The sequence below is a fragment of the Bos grunniens genome, chromosome 18 (genome assembly GCF_055505025.1).
Source record: "Bos grunniens cultivar Pamir isolate PY7600 chromosome 18, Bosgru_T2T1.0, whole genome shotgun sequence".
Taxonomy (NCBI): domain Eukaryota; kingdom Metazoa; phylum Chordata; class Mammalia; order Artiodactyla; family Bovidae; genus Bos; species Bos grunniens.
Window position 1 is genome coordinate 42,930,145 of NC_141182.1, and position 16,141 is coordinate 42,946,285.

At 45.4% G+C, this 16,141-nt stretch overlaps 1 long non-coding RNA gene across 1 annotated transcript in view; it reads right to left on the reverse strand.

The window, feature by feature from the left end:
• Positions 1 to 976: 976 nt before the first annotated feature.
• Positions 977 to 16,141, reverse strand: part of LOC147353572 (uncharacterized) — a 49,517-nt gene continuing 34,352 nt past the window's right edge. The window contains exon 4 of the long non-coding RNA XR_015145732.1: positions 977 to 7,991. This is a non-coding gene — a long non-coding RNA (uncharacterized LOC147353572). The remainder of the gene's footprint in view (positions 7,992 to 16,141) is intronic.

The following is a 16,141-nucleotide window of genomic DNA, read 5'->3' on the forward strand; positions in this document are numbered from 1 at the left end:
AGACTGGTCGGAATCACAGTGGATAGGTTTGCCTGAAACATGCTAAAATGCAGACAACCGCTAAATAAAAATCCCCAAATAACCACACTCTATTTTTGTGCCTTTATAAGTTCTTTGAAAGGAAAGAGAGAAAGAGATTAAGAAATGCATTTTTCCACTTTCTTACCTGATGCGCCGGTCACAGGAAAAACGGGATGCGTCGGGCGAGAGCAGGGGGAGTCCCACGCGGGCCATCGGCTGGACCACCCGGCACTCCTGCTCTGTGGGTGGGCACGGCCCCAGCTCTCCGGATGCACCCGCCTTGTCCCTCTGGTTTGAAGGGGCGGCTGTGCTGTTCTACCTCAGAGGATAGAAAAGGGGAGAAGAACCCCAATTTTCAGCATTGGCTCCCCAGCTCCTGGAAAGATGCCCAGCTGGATAGGTGCCAGAGCATCAGCCCCGATGTCAGCCGCCCAGTGCTGCTCCTGGGGACCCAGGCCAAGCCAGAGACCAGCCTGGGCTCATGGCTGAGGAGACAAGGATGAAGAGGGAAAAGCAACACGCTGTTTCAATTCTTTGTTTAAAAATTCACCAGCCCTGGCAAAGGGTCAGTCTCTCTTCCAGAAAGGACGTTAGGCGCCGTTTTCCTCCTGGAAGCCCCATAAATCCCCACGTCTCCTCGATATACAATTCAAAAAAGGCCTCAAAATTGCCACTGCTGTCATGCTAAGCACTGGAAAGTTCTGCTTGACCTTTTATTAACATTTTTCTAAACCAATATGCTTTTTTTTTTGCTACAAGCACCCTGAGGAATTATGAAAAATACTTTTTTCTGTAGTTTATCCCATATGCACTTAATAGGCTCACAAATATAATACCATTATAAAAAAGAAAAACTGCCAACTCGGCTAAAAAAATTGTCATAACACTAAATTATTATATAAATATAAAAGGAGTGTGTCTGTAAAATATTCACTCAATGAACATCCCAAGGTGATGGTTTTGCTATGTTGTTTTTATTCCTGAGAGATCCATAACGCATTTGGATATGCCACATGTCACCACATGAATCAGGCAGTTAATGCATGTGCTTTTTAGAAGCAGGGATGTCTTCCCAATAGAATGTGCTATAAAAAAATGTAGAGATCCGGCTGCTTTGTCTGATAGGCATAATTTAATGTCTTGCTTATAATACTGCATCTTAAGGAAAAATACACAGTGTCCTATGTAGTTATTTACAATATATTGCTAAGTCTATGCAAATATGTTTCCCCAAGCCTGGGATTATATAACAAAGGTCAACAATGTTTGAAATATTTTGAAGCATATTCCCAATATGCTTAGTGTATGATGCTAATGTCCAATATATGCACATATATCTTAATATATTTCCAGATATTTCTGTTCATTGTTCTTGCCGTAGATTCCCACAGAATACTATTAGAGGAAGGTTTTCTTCTGAAGAAAGCCAAACATCACCTATCCATCTTGGAAAAAATTTATTAAGGTGGCTAATTATGCGGTCCTTAATATTGCATTAGTATGAAGGTTGCTCAGTGCCCCTGCAGAAGAGAAAAAGATGGAAGCCAGTTCAATAATCCTGAAACCAGAGATTTGACACGTGTAGAATGAGCACACACCTATGGGATCTTATTTTTCTGTCACAGATTTCCAAAGCTGGCAATGACACAGAGGCATCACACCCATGTGTGCGCATACACACACACACACACACACACACACACACGTGCTTGTGATCTGGTGCACACAAAACAAAGACGACAAGCCACACAGTCTGCCTCTCATTTCTAAATATTGCAAATTCTGGCCTTATTTTTCTGAGGGGAATTTTGTGATCCCATGTAAATTTCATTCAGACCACTTTCTTAAGGAAATAAAACCTGGTTAGTTGCACAAGGATCGGGGGGAGAGCCGTAAAAACCATACCTCCATCAGTTACCCACTTCATACATAGCAGTGTGTGTATGTGAATCCAACCCTTCCAATTCACCCCGCCCTCCCCTTCTGCCTTGGGTCCATACATTTGTTCTCTACGTCTGTGTCGCTATTTCTGCTTTGCAAATAGGTTCATCTGTACCATTTTTCTAGATTCCACATATATGCATTAATATGCAATATTTGTTTTTCTGACTCACCTCACTCTGTATGACAACCTCTGGATCCATCTGAGAACATATTGTATAGCACAGGGAACTCTACTCAATGCTCTGAGGTCACCTAAAGCAGAGGGAAATCCAAAAAAAGCGGGGATACGTGTAGACACATGGCTGATTCACTTTTCAATACAGCAGAAAGTAACACAACATTGTAAAGCAACAATATTCTGATAAAAAAAATTTTTTTTAAAAATCATACCTCCAGTATCCAAGCTATGCCCAGAAGAGATCTGTTTGTATCAAAGGTATCTGAGACCTGGACCCTCAACTCCATTCTCCATTCCAAACATGCTGTTCTCGTACCACTCCCCAATCACTGGGTTGAACCAAATTTTATTTTGTTTTGTTTTATTTTTTTGGCCATGCTGTGTGGCTTATGGGATCTTAGTTTCCCCTACCAGGGATTCAACCCAGGTCACAGCAGTGAAAGCAATGAGTCCTAACCACCGGACCTCCAGCGAACTTCCGGAAACAAATTTTTAAAACCTACAGTCACCCAGACAACAAAACAAGCAGTTGGTGACTTTAAGAAGTCAATTCTAGGAAAAGATACTCATCCCCAGTGTGTGGACCAGACTGGACTGGTCAGCTGGCTTTTCATATCTGTTCTGCTGTGACATCATGTAGCTGTCACCACCCCTGAGCCACATCATTGCAGAGGTTCACTCTGCCAGCTTCACACCCCACTGGTCTTGAAGGTCCTCAGAAACCCCAAGGCAAAACCCTTCCAAAGAATCCACCACTTAAGATACTACAGGACTTCCCTGCTGGTACAGTAGATAGGAATCCTCCTGCCAATGTACAGGAACACAGGTTTGATCCCTGGTCCGGCAAGATCCCATATGCCACAGAGCAATAAGGCCCATGCACCGAAACTAACTGAGCCTGTGTGCTGTGGCTACTGAAGCCCACACACCGAGAGCCCGCGCTCCACAAGAGAAGCCACCGCAATGAGAAGCCCCCACAGTGAGAAGCCCATGCTCGGCAACAGAGAGTAGCCCCTGCTGGCCACAACTAGAGAAAAAGGCCACAGGCAGCAACGAAGACCCAGGGCAACCAAAAGTAAATAATACATAATTTAAAAAAAGGTACTACATTACCCACTTTCAAGGACTATGAAATATGTCTAGGTGTCTAGATCAGCACATTTTCTTAGAATCCTTTTCCGTGTGATCAATCCAGTTGACCACACAGCCCACATTTTGAGGCCTCTGTAAAGGGCCAAACTATGAAATCAGCTTTCCTCCAATGAATGCTTTGCCATCTGCCACCATCAGCAGAAATGAGCTACCCAGAGTGGCCTTGAACATGGAGTTCTCACAGGAGCACAACCCCAGGCACACAGGGCCGGCTCCTGGTGAGAAGGCACACCCTCCTTTGTCTCCAGAAGGAAGCATCACTAACAGACTTTGTTCCAGACGACCTTCTTCTTTGACTCTGGCCGTGAGATCTCTTGCGCTCCAGTGGTGATCCCACATGTATGGGGGGATGGGGAAATAGGACAACATGCATGTATATGTGTGCCAAGAACCACCCCGAGTCCTGCTAAACCATACACTGGCTTTATGGAACATTCCAGAAGATTTTCAGAGAGAGTCTCACAAAAGCCAAGATAGCTGTGAGCATCTTTGTTCTCCCACTGGAAGCTCAACTGTATATAAGGAAGAGCAAATGTTAAATCATTTAAAGAGAGCTATTTTTCATCGTTTCCAGGACATAAACGTGTTTCCGTGCATGTTATTGTAAAATAGTGTTTCTACTTACGTCCTTATACATCTGTTGTGTTTACTCATCCTCTAGTTCTGACTTTTAGAAATAGCAATAAATCTATTTTTTAATCCCCTCTCCTGATGACTGATGATTATTCATCGCTAAAAGGGATGGAGAGAGGCCCATGTGAGGAGTGATCCACCCTCTGGATAAGCTCCACTTTCACAAGATAAACAGGGTCCAGGGAGATTCCTCTTCTGTCCTGGGTAGTTTATGCAAATGAAATAAGAAGTCGGTGGCAGCTCAAATAAATATGAATTACCCTCAGGTGGAAACCCCGACCACTTGTTACAGTCAGTTTCAGCAAGGAGGAGTCAATGGTGACATCTACACAAACAGTACAATTCATTCTTATACTGTGTTCCTAATACAGAGATCACAAATGGCTTCGTGAAAAGTCAGTCATCCCTGAGCGAAAGCCAACTGGATGGAGGAAGGAGGAAGAGAAGCCTCCACTTCTGGGCCCTGGGAAGAGGGGAGAAGTTGTCAAAACCAATGCTTAGAGAGTTGTGCAAGCAAGGACAGCACAAGCTTGCGCTGCTGTAACAAACAACCCCCAAAGCTCACTAGCTTAACAGTGTTACTTTCTTGTTTTCACAAAACACAATGAGCTTCTGGGAGACTCGCAGGACAGCTGTCTACATTCCATGGAACTCAGTGGTCCAGGCTGTATTGATCTTGTGGCTCCTACATTTTAACAGAGGCCTTGATGAGCAAAGGAAGTGAGCCATGGGTAGCCATACAAAGGGGCTTCGATGCTTTCGCCTGGCAGCAGCCCTTGGACCAGAATAAGGCATACTCTCTGTATTCACAAGGGAGCTGGGAAATTTGGAAGAACAGGAGAGCATGTTTGGTGAACACCCCCCATCTCTGCCAGTGGTGATAAACCATGCCACAGAGAGCCAATCACAGCAGAAGGAAGACAGTTCCCAAGCAAGACACATAACAAAGGATGTTTCGAGCACTTTCCTTAAAAACTTTTCTCCCTTTGTCTCCAACTCAACTGTGCTTTGTTTAACTGGATTCCTTAGGCTAAGGGGTCAACGAAATGTAATTTCCTCATCTGTAAAATGAGGGTAACCAGTGCCAACCTATTATAAAGATCTAAGGCTTTATGCATTTGTAAACCTCACTCAATTGGTGCACACATGTAGGTTAGTAGAAAGAACAGCCACAGCATTTCAGCATGTTGGGCCATGCCCTGGTTCGACGGCTAGAACCATGACATCCAGAGTGGTTACCAAATGGCGATACCCAACCAGTTCTATCTGATGTCTAGCTGGTTGCTTTTAAAGCCACTTTTGCTTTTAATACCTTTCATTGTCATATCCGCATTAACATCTCTGCCAAGGATTTACACTTCCCTATTTTCTACACTGCTTTCTTTTTTTTTTTTTTAATTGATTGAATCTGGACTTTATTTATTTTTGACTGTGCTGCTTGGCATATGGGATCTAGTTCCCAAACCAGGCATCAAACACACACCCTCTGCATTGGAAGCACGGGGTCTTAACCAGTGGACCACCAGGGAAGCCCCTACTTCCCTATTTTTTGTATGCACAATCCTACCAAGTGTCAGAAGTTTTCTATTTCATGTGCTTGATCTCAGAGCAGAATGCCTAGATTATTGGCTAGAGTTTTGTGGGGTTTATAATGAATTCCAAATATGTCCCAGGATATCTAGCAGGTTCTCGGATTTACATTTAGCACAGAGTTAATCATGTCAGTTTTCCCACACTAAAAAGTTAATTCTAATGAGTATATTGGAGGCTTGTGGGTCCAGGTGTTTTTCCAGTGGTCTAATACTGATTTTCTTGGATTGTAGTTAGATATATATTGCAAACTATTCTTCTTAAAAGCTTCTTGATGTCTTCTCATCTCTGAGTCACATAAGAAATGACGGCTTGCAAACAAAACCAACTTGAGACCTGACAAAAGGAAAAAGATGAAGTGGAATCTCTTTTACTTCATCAGGTTCGGTGGAGATGGCATGACAGAGCAGAAGAATCTTGACAATGAACTTGAGTTCCAATCTCAACTCTGCCTTTTGCTCACTTGGCCTTGAGCAGATGGGATCCTCTCTTTTGGCTTCTGCTGCCTGGAAAGGAGGCCAGTACAAGGAGGATTCAATAAGACAATGTACCCAATACTGGTGGCTTGGTGAGTGCTGAGTGTTCAGTGAGGTCTAGTCCTTTGCTAAACTTCTGTTGACTCCCTCATCACTGGGCACCCAAAGTGCAGTAAGACTCTGCCCATGTGGGTGTCAGGAGCATGTTGATTCAGGAAGTATGTGGGAATAGTCTCCTGTTTATAATGCTTTTGGTAAAATGTGGCCACTTATAGACAGGCGCTCATGAGATCTCCTTGTGGCTTGAGCTGGGACCCCCGAGAAGCCCCCAGTAATGGGGCCATCCAGCCATGGGTCCTCCTGATCAAACTCACAGGGCAAAGTCTAACCTTTGCCATTGCCACCTCCTCCAACATCACGGATTAGAATTCATATTGAAATCATCCATCCATTCTCAGACTACACCAACCCACGCCCAAGCTCAGCTTTCTTACCCAATCAATTGGTTATTTCAACCAAATTACCAAAGCACAAAGATAAAATCATCAGAAAAGCCAATTTGTCACTGAAAAATCTGACCAGCAAGGCCTAGACTGTGCAAGCAGTGTTGATATTGTACTTTTGTACTTTCCTAAACTAATTTAGCCTACTAATTTTCTATAATTACCTGAATGCTCTTAGCCTCCGCTGGTCAGATGAGTTCTGAGACACTTATATAACCAGCATTAAAAAGATGCATTTAGCAGCTCGGATTGTTAAAGTAACAAAGCCTATAGAATCCGGAGGTTATTGTATTCTCCCAAAAGTACTTAAATAATAGCCTAAAATCTGAAGAATTACTTTAATACTTCAATAAAAATAACCCAATTCAAAACATTTTCAAGGAAACAGAGTTCTTTGCTCTAGGCTACCAAGTAATGGCTGAGAGAAAGTATATAGCCTGTCACTTCTGATTAGAGAACTGTGCCTCTGTGCTTTGAATGAGGGGCATGTCTGGTAATAGGAAGTGTAGATATTAAAGTTAATAAAATAATGTGGAATACGATATATATGAAACTTGACCAAGTATAGCACAGAATATAACATACATTACCCTGTTCAGTCAACTCCTGTGGCCCGGCATCTAATGACAAGCTTAATTTCTGTTTCCAATGAGAGTACAGCTAAAAATACAATTTCCAGATTAGACAAATATTTTATCCGACCCCCTAACAAATGTAACTGGAATGGCTGACATGTCTACACAGATGCCCGGCGACCATGAGAGGGAATTACTAGGATTGCAAACTGCTCAGCCTGAAAAGTCTGTGAAACCTCATCATCTTTGAGGTCATTATAAATAATTAGTTGCAAACATGGCGATGTCAAAGCTTCACCGCTGGAAAAGGAGGACAGGGGCGCCTCCATTTCTCTCCTACCCTGAGAGGTTCCCGGCTCCCTCTCGGCACAATTAGGCCTCCCCAAACAGCTTAGCATCCAGGCCCTGCACACCCATTATTGCATCTTTAATCTAAAACCCCAACGCCAACCGTAATGGTTTGGTTTCTTGATACATTAACCTTCAACTTGTATTTTCACTATTAAATAACCAGCTTGAGAACCTCCTAGAATTTTTTTTTCCCCAGTCACCTACATGAAACCATACGGTCCCCATGATGTGACCCTCTTAAGGGATTTAAAAGCAATTCAATGAGCTAATCTCGGTAAGCCTAGAATCAAAGTTCTTGTTTCCATATTTCACTTTCAAAATATTTAGAACTTTGACAGATATGACATTATGTTTTCATTAAAACAGCTGATTTCAAAATGCTGCACTGTGCAGAAACGCCATAAACAGTTTATGATGAACTGCCACGCTCTTAATTAAAACAATAAATCCAGCGCACAATATTTGTGCAGCCTCCGGTCTGACCTTTGCCTCTTGCTATCCACCACCAAGCCGCGGCTGCGTTCCCAACGCCAGACGGGGAAGGTTTTAAAACATGATCTGAAAGGCACTAAAGATAAAATAAGAGAAAACGTACCATTAGTCTTCGCAGTTATGATTAATTCAGTTCATATTTTACAATCTGGTTATGGAGTAAAACTGCAGACTTTACATCAAGTATTTGCCATTCACTATACCTAATGTATAAAAATGCTTGATATTTTAGAAAATGGCACCAAGCTAATTCACCACAACCCCACGAAGGACAGAAATTGAAATCATAAACACAGAAAGTGATTAGCTATCCATCTGAACTGACGAGCAGAACTCACTCGTTGGATGGTCAGCCTCGGACGATAAATATGTCGATTGCAGCCCAGCCTCGCCACGCCACTCTTATCTCCCTGCCGCTAGATTTCAGATTAAAATATTCCCTTAAATCTCTCTTGCATCAGCTGCTGGAGCAGGCAGCAAGGGTGTTAATTACCAAGCGGGAATAACAGTAAATTTGTTGTACTGGCCCGGAGTCACCAAGTTAACCTGGGGCCCTGCCAGCTCCGGGGGTGGAAACTATTCTGAGCTGGGTCTCATGTGCACCCCTCATTAAGAGGGCAGCAGGTGGCTGGAAGAGTCCATTCCGCAGCCTCTGATCTGATGCACAGACAGACACCTAGCAACTACACTCGAGAAAACTGTGCCCCAGCCATGGAAGAAGCAGAGACTTCATGCAAGGAGGGGAGGGCATAGCCTAGCTCCTTTGGGGACTAACCCCATGGTGTCTGCAGCAGACTGGTCCCCAGGCATTTCCCTTTGCACCTAAGCATCTGTGTCCAGGCCTTTCCTCTGGGCTCTGTCCCAGCTTCATCTTCCTGTCTTTGCAACCCTCCATCATCACCCCCACATGCACATTCCCATGACAAGCACAGGCACTCAGTACACAGCCCTGCTGACAGATGGAGACAGCAAAGCCTCAGAGTCTGGAGGACTAAACAGTGACGGTGAAAGGTGGGACACCTCCTTCAGGTCCTTGTTGGAACTGCAGGTAGAGCCTACCAGAGCTCCAGAAGATGGAGGAGGGGAAAGCAGTGCCTGCCGCAGGAGGTCATGCAAGCTCTCAGTCTGGGACTTGCATCCCTTCCGCCCCGATTAGGGAGAATGGAATGCCAGGTGGGTCACTGCCCACTGTGACAGCAAGACATAACTTAGCCAACCTGATTCTGGCCTTCGCTCATCTCTGCAGCCTCTTGCTTTGTCCTTTGCCCACTCCAGCCACGTTGCTTAACTCCAAGGGCCCCTCCCTGTCCATGCAGCTGTGAACTCACTACTCTTACCCATGCCCAAGTCCTGGAGGGGACTGCGTACCTGCTCACCAGGCCTCCAAAGGCGGCCTCCAGGGGAGATGCCTCGCTAAGCCCCCAGCGCTTCCTCCCGCCCTGCCCTAAAGACATGTCTTGGCCCACATTTAGTTGGGGGATTCTGTCTCAGGTTATCCTAGCAGAGAAAGCTCCTCCAGGAAGGCTGGGCTCTGGGGTCCCCGAGCACCATGCAGGTTTCCTGTGCCCCCCACCCCCAGCGTGAACCTCTCCAGGAGCCATCACTCACATCCTCACATTTAGAATCAAACATCATGGTTGGGGTACATTCCATTCATCTCCCTATCATCACAGAGGGCTTCCCTGGTGGCTCAGATGGTAAAGAATCCACCTGCAATGAGGGAGACCTGGGTTCGATACCTGGGTTGAGAAGATCCCCTGGAGAAGGGGATGGCTACCCACTCCAGTATTCTGGCTTGGAGAATTCCATGGACTGTATAGTCCATGGGGTCACAAAGAGTCAGACACGACTGAGCAACTTTCACTTCATTTCATCACAGAAGGTGCCCCAACAGGAGTCAGAACCCCTGCCCCCACCAGCTGCCATCATGCCCAGACCTTGGGACAGAAGGATCAACCCCAGACACCACACAACGGTGGTCCCCTCCATGTACCACACCGTCCAGTGGTGCAGCCCACCCCAGCTGACAGAGGTCACATACACACGTCCTGTGGTCACATTTGGCCCCTGCTGTCATTTGTGAATCAGAGAAAGCAATGGCACCCCACTCCAGTACTCTTGCCTGGAAAATCTCATGGACGGAGGAGCCTGGTAGGCTGCAGTCCATGGGGTCGCTAAGAGTCGGACACGACGGAGCAACTTTACTTTCACTTTTCACTTTCATGTATTGGAGAAGGAAATGGCAACCCACTCCAGTGTTCTTGCCTGGAGAATCCCAGGGATGGGGGAGCCTGGTGGACTGCCGTCTATGGGGTAGCACAGAGTCGGACACGACTGAAGCGACTTAGCAGCAGCAGCAGCAGCCATTTGTGAATACCACTGTTTTTCAGAAAACTAAGACCCAGAGAGCTGAGGGCTCCATCCTGAAGTTGCCCAGTCAGTGAATGGCCCCACAAACTTAAAATCCTTTCCCTCTATCTTTGGGGCACTACTTACTCCTCCTGTAGGCAACATGTGAGACTCTCAAACTGAGACCCGTGGATATGTTCTCAAGAGTCCATACCTCCTTCTAGTAATTTTCAACATTTTTTTTTAGTATTTTCACATCAGTTAAAATCCATCTAAAAGACAGAATGAAAATATCCTATAACAAACCATAATGGAAAAGAATATTTTAAAAAAGATTGTTTGTATATATGTATGTGTGCTTAGTCACTCAGTGGTATTCAGCTCTGCAAACTCATGGACTGTGGCCCACCAGGCTCCTCTGTCCATGGGATTCCCCAGGCAAGAATACTGGAGTGAGTTGCCATTTCCTTCTCCAGGGGATCTTCCCGACCCAGGGATCAAACCCAGGTCAGGCGAATTCTGTACCATCTGAGCCACCAGGGAAGCCCGTGTGTGTGCATGTGTGTGTGTGTGTGTGTGTGTATCTGAATCACTTTGCTGCCGCTGCTGCTGCTGCTAAGGCACTTCAGTCGTGTCCGACTCTGTGCGACCCCATAGACGGCAGCTCACTAGGCTCCACCGTCCCTGGGGTTCTCCAGGCAAGAACACTGGAGTGGGTTGCCATTTCCTTCCCCAGTGCATGAAAGTGAAAAGTGAAAGTGAAGTTGTTCAGTCGTGTCCGACTCTTTGCGACCCCATGGACTGTAGCCTACCACGCTCTTCCGTCCATGGGATTGTCCAGGCAAAAGTACTGGAGTGGGGTGCCATTGCCTTCTCCGAATCATTTTGCTATGTAGCAATAATTAACATGACATCGTAGTAATAAATCAACTATATTTCCATTTTTAAAAGAACAATGGATACAAACATATTCTGGATCACCTATCAACTGTCGAGTGATTTCCATCCCAAGTTTGTGTTTTCCGTTGTTGGGATAAAAAGCACGCTCTTCAAATCGGCAAAGACTAGGACTTCTCTGGTGGTCTAGTGGTTAAGGAAATGCCTGCCAACACAGGGAACATGAGTTTAATCCCTGGTCTGGGAAGATCTCACGTGTTGTGGGGCAACTAAGCCTGTGCACCGTGACCACTGAAACCCCCGTGTTCTGTAGCCCTTGCGCCACAACAAGAAAAGCCCCCACAATGAGAAGCCCAAGTATCACAACTAGAGAGTGTCCCCGCTCACCACAGCCAGACAAAGCCCTCGCAAAGCAACGAAGACCCAGCGCAACCAAAAATAAAGACTAAAGAGCAGGGGCCAGAGTGAGTGGGCCTGGGGGCTGAGGGAAGGCCAAGCAGAGTTGCAGGATTCTGTTCATGGGAGTGTAAGCCCTGTGTTACTCCAGCCTCAGAGTGGGGAGGGGATGCGCGCCCTGGAAGGCTGACCTGGGATCCATCAGAAGAGTACAGGAGACAGCACATTACATGTCCACTGAGTCACCTCTGGGTCCATATGGAGTTCACCCAGATGGACATCTGGGGTCTTCACCCTCTCTTCCTCTCTCTTCTCTGCTATGCTCTTTGTCTCTTTTAATCCCTGCTCCTTCTCTCTAGATCAGTGGCCCCCAAACTTTTTGGCACCCGGGACTGGTTTTGTGGAAGACAATTTTTCCACGGGGTGGAGGGTGGATGGGGAGTGGCGGGATGGCTCAGGTGGTAACGGCAGTGATAGGGAATGGCAGATGAAGCTTTTCTCACTCACCTGCCACTCACCTCCTGTCCTGGACCCGGGGGCTGGGGACCCCTGCTCTAGATTCACATCCCGTGCTGGAGGGGCAGGGTCAAACCGTTAAGATTCTATATTGCTTTGAAATTTTAGCTATCTCAGATCCATCAGACTGTATCAATGGTATTTTCTTGTTAAACTTGACTGCTCTTAGAGCTTCACTTTCACGTGTTGTTATGAAATTATCTTCTCTTTGCTCTTCAGCAAAGAATGAGGGAGGTCAGGGAAGAAGGAGGCAAAGAAAGAATTTCCCATGCTGTCACCGATGATGCTTCAAGTTAAACAAAGTGGTGGAAAAATTGAATCAGCAATGTCCCCACCCCACTCCCAAGATATGTAATCTTAACAATCTGGAAAGAAGCTAGGTCATATACGTCAGTCCCAGAATCATATTAAAAGCTGTGAATTCATTACAACAAAACAGCATCATCTTTTCCATTAAAAAAATGTTTCATTTTCAAATGTATTGGTTTTATAATTTTGTTAGCTTCTAATTTGTAAATGAGACCTGGTGTTAGAGTTGTCTAAAAGCTATAAGCACAAGGAGTTTAAATCTACTTTTGTAAGATCTGTAGTCAAGAATATTACTATCTTTCTCCTTGAGTGGTTATCAAGATTAAATGAAATCGTGTAGGGAACATGCTTAGCACAGTATGCCTCGCACATTGGAAGAATTCAATGTGTTATTAAATATTTTAATTGAAGTATCATTGATGCATAACATTATATAAATTACAGGCATACAATATAGTGATTCATAACTTTTAACTTTATATTCCATTTATAGTTATTATAAAATATTTGCTTTATTCCCCCTTGTTGTACAATATATCCTGGTGTTTATTTTATACCTACTAGTTTGTACCTCTAACTCCCCTACCCTATGCTGCTCCTCCCACTGGTAACCATTATTTTCTTTTCTCTGTGAGTCTGCTTCCTCTTTGCTATATTCACTAGCTGTGATTTACAGACTTACACATATAAGGGACATCATATAGGATCTGTCTTTCTTTGTCTCACTTATTTCACTTAGCATAAAGCTTTTGAACTGTGGTGTTGGAGAAGACTCTTGAGAGTCCCTTGGACAGCAAGGAGATCAAACCAGTCCATCCTAAAAGGAAATCAATCCTGAATAGTTATTGGAGGCACTGATGCTGAGGCTGAAGCTCCAATACTTTGGCCACCTGATACGAAGAGCCGACTCATTGGAAAAGACCCTGATGCTGGGAAAGATTGAGGGCAGGAGGAGAAGGGGATGACAGAGGACAAGATAGTTAGACAGCATCACTGACTCAGTGGACACGAATTTGAGCAAATTCCGGGAGATGGTGAAGGACAGGGAAGCCTGGCACACTGCAGACTCATAGGGTCACAAAGAGTCTGACACAACTGAGCAACTGAACAACAACAATGCCTTCCAAGTCCATGTAGGTTTCTGCAAATACCAAAATGTCATTCTTTTTGACAGCCGAGTAGTATTCCATCGTATATACACATTTTGCTTATCATTCATCTGTCGATAGACACTTCGGTTGTTTCCATATTTTAGCAATTGTAAGCAACGCTGCTATGAACATTGGGGTGCCTGTATCTTTTCAAATTAATGTTGTTTTTTGTTTTTTTTCAAATTTGTATATTTGGATTTTTCAGATATATATCCAATGGCAGAATTGCTGTATCATATGGTCGTTCTATTTTTACTTTTTTTGAGGAACATCCATATTATTTTCCACAGGGGCTACATGAATTTACATTTCTACCTGTGGTGTATGAGGGACGGTTCCTTTTTCTCCATATAAGTATTATTAAATTTTGTTATCATTTTTAATAATTAATATTATAGCAAAAATAAATCAAGTTACTGATGGTTTGCAATATTTTTTTCTTAATAAGCTACATCAATCAAGCTCTTTGTACCTTTGAAAACTCATATGTTGAAGTTGTAACCCCCAGAACTTTAGAATGTGAATATTCAGAGAAGTGAAGTGAAAGTTGCTCAGTCGTGTCCAACTCTTTGCGACCCCGTGGACTTTACAGCTCATGGAATTTACCAGGCCAGAACACTGGAGTCGGTAGCAGATCCCTTCTCCAGGGAATCTTCCCAACCCAGAGACTGAACCCAGGTCTCCCTCATTGCAGGTGAATTCTTTACCAGCTGAGCCTCCAGGGAAACCCGAATATTTCGGGTTTAAAGAGCAAGGGCCTTTAATGAGGTAATTAAGTTAAAATGAGCTCATTAGGGTAGGCTTTAATCCGATATGACTAGTGTTCTTATAAGAAGTGATTAGGACACAGACACACACTGAGGGAAGGCCACACGAGGACACAGAGAGAAGATGACCATATACAAGCCAAACAGAGAGGCCCCAGAAGAAACTAACCCTGCTGACACCTTGATCTTGGGCTTCCAGCCTCCAGAGTTGTGAGAAAATAAATTTCTGTGGTTTAAGCTCCTTAGGGCTTCTTTGGTGGCTCAGTGGTAAAGAATCCGCCTGCCAGTGCACGAGATGTGGGTTCAATCCCTGAGTCGGGAAGAGCCCCTGGAGAAGGAAATGACAACCCAATCCAGTGTTCTTGCCTAAGAAATCACATGGACAGAGGCACCTGGTGGGCTACAGTCCATGAGGTTGCAAAGAGTTGGACACGACTTAGCGACTAAACAACAATAATAACAAAGCTCCTTAGCCTGTGATATTTTATGACAACCCAAAGGAACTAATGGATGTTTAAACTCCGAAAATCAGGAATAGGCTTTTACTTCCCTGTGCTCTGCTGTGCTGTCCCTTCCACAAGAAAAATCCTGTGTAGTCAGGATGAAGAAGGTAGGGAAACAATAACTATGAGAGCTTGAGGTCACACCCCAGTTGCCATTCCCCTACTAGGCTTGCCCACCAGGCCATGAGACCATGAGCTAAGCCATGTCCTTTACACCTGGGTCTCTCCTCAGTACCACTGTGGTCCCCCACCATCTGCACCAAGTTGGGCACTTCTTGGCAAGCATCTCACTGCCCTGTGCCTCCTAGCAGGGATGCAGGTGGGGAGCAGCATGGAGTAGGGCTGGGGGGTGGCCCCTGGGAGGATGCAGGTTCATGCAAGGTGTCCACCCCAGGCTCTGAAGTCCAAGGAGCAGCATTTCATGCTCCTCACTTGCTGTCCATCCCTCTTAAGGGCATCCTGCCAGAGGGCCAGAGGCAGAGACAGGACCACAGAGGCCCCCCAGGGCTCAGATCAGCTTTCCAAGGGGACAAATGGACCATTTCACTTCCCAAAACAGCTTTCTAGGAACACTTTCCATCCAGGGCCATAAAAGAAGATTTCAAACCAAGAACTTTTATGAGTTTTTTTATCTGCCTGAGTGTCTATTGAGTTTTACACCCCTTCAGGGTATCTGTTGGCTGTAGGCAGAGTAGGAACAGGCCTCTCATTAAATGCAGGAAGAAACAGTCAAAAAGGAGTTGGACTCTTCACTGTCCGGTTTTAAGGTAATTCTTCTAAAACCCCACATTCACACCTGAGCTCCCATCTGAGAGCAGCCAGTGGACTGAAGATGGCGCCCTCTGGTGGTTGGTGGTGTTCTGAGTCCTAGCCTGGGGTCCAGTGGGGCCTGAAGCCCAAACCAAGGCCACGGGCTAGCTCGGCATAAAAGCTTCTTGAGGGCAAGCAGGGCCAGAGATGATGAGGGACACCTGAACTGCCAGACAGGAAGTGTCTAGGTCCCCGTGTCCACTGGATCTTGGAGGAGAGGGGCAGTCAGCTACACATGTGCCCAATGAGACCTTGGGCCTCCCCGCATCTCACGACCCACCTCAGAGCAACCTATCCAGCTGGAAGGAATCTCACCACTACAGGGTCAGCCTGTGCATTAAAGGCAAACTGTGGGCTCCCAGGTCCCAGGTGAAGAAAGCAGCTGCTGCTACTGCTGCTGCTGCTGAGTCACTTCAGTCGTGTCCGACTCTGTGCGACCCCATAGACGGCAGCCCACCAGGCTCCCCCGTCCCTGGGATTCTCCAGGCAAGAACACTGGAGTGGGTTGCCATTGCCTTCTCCAATTCA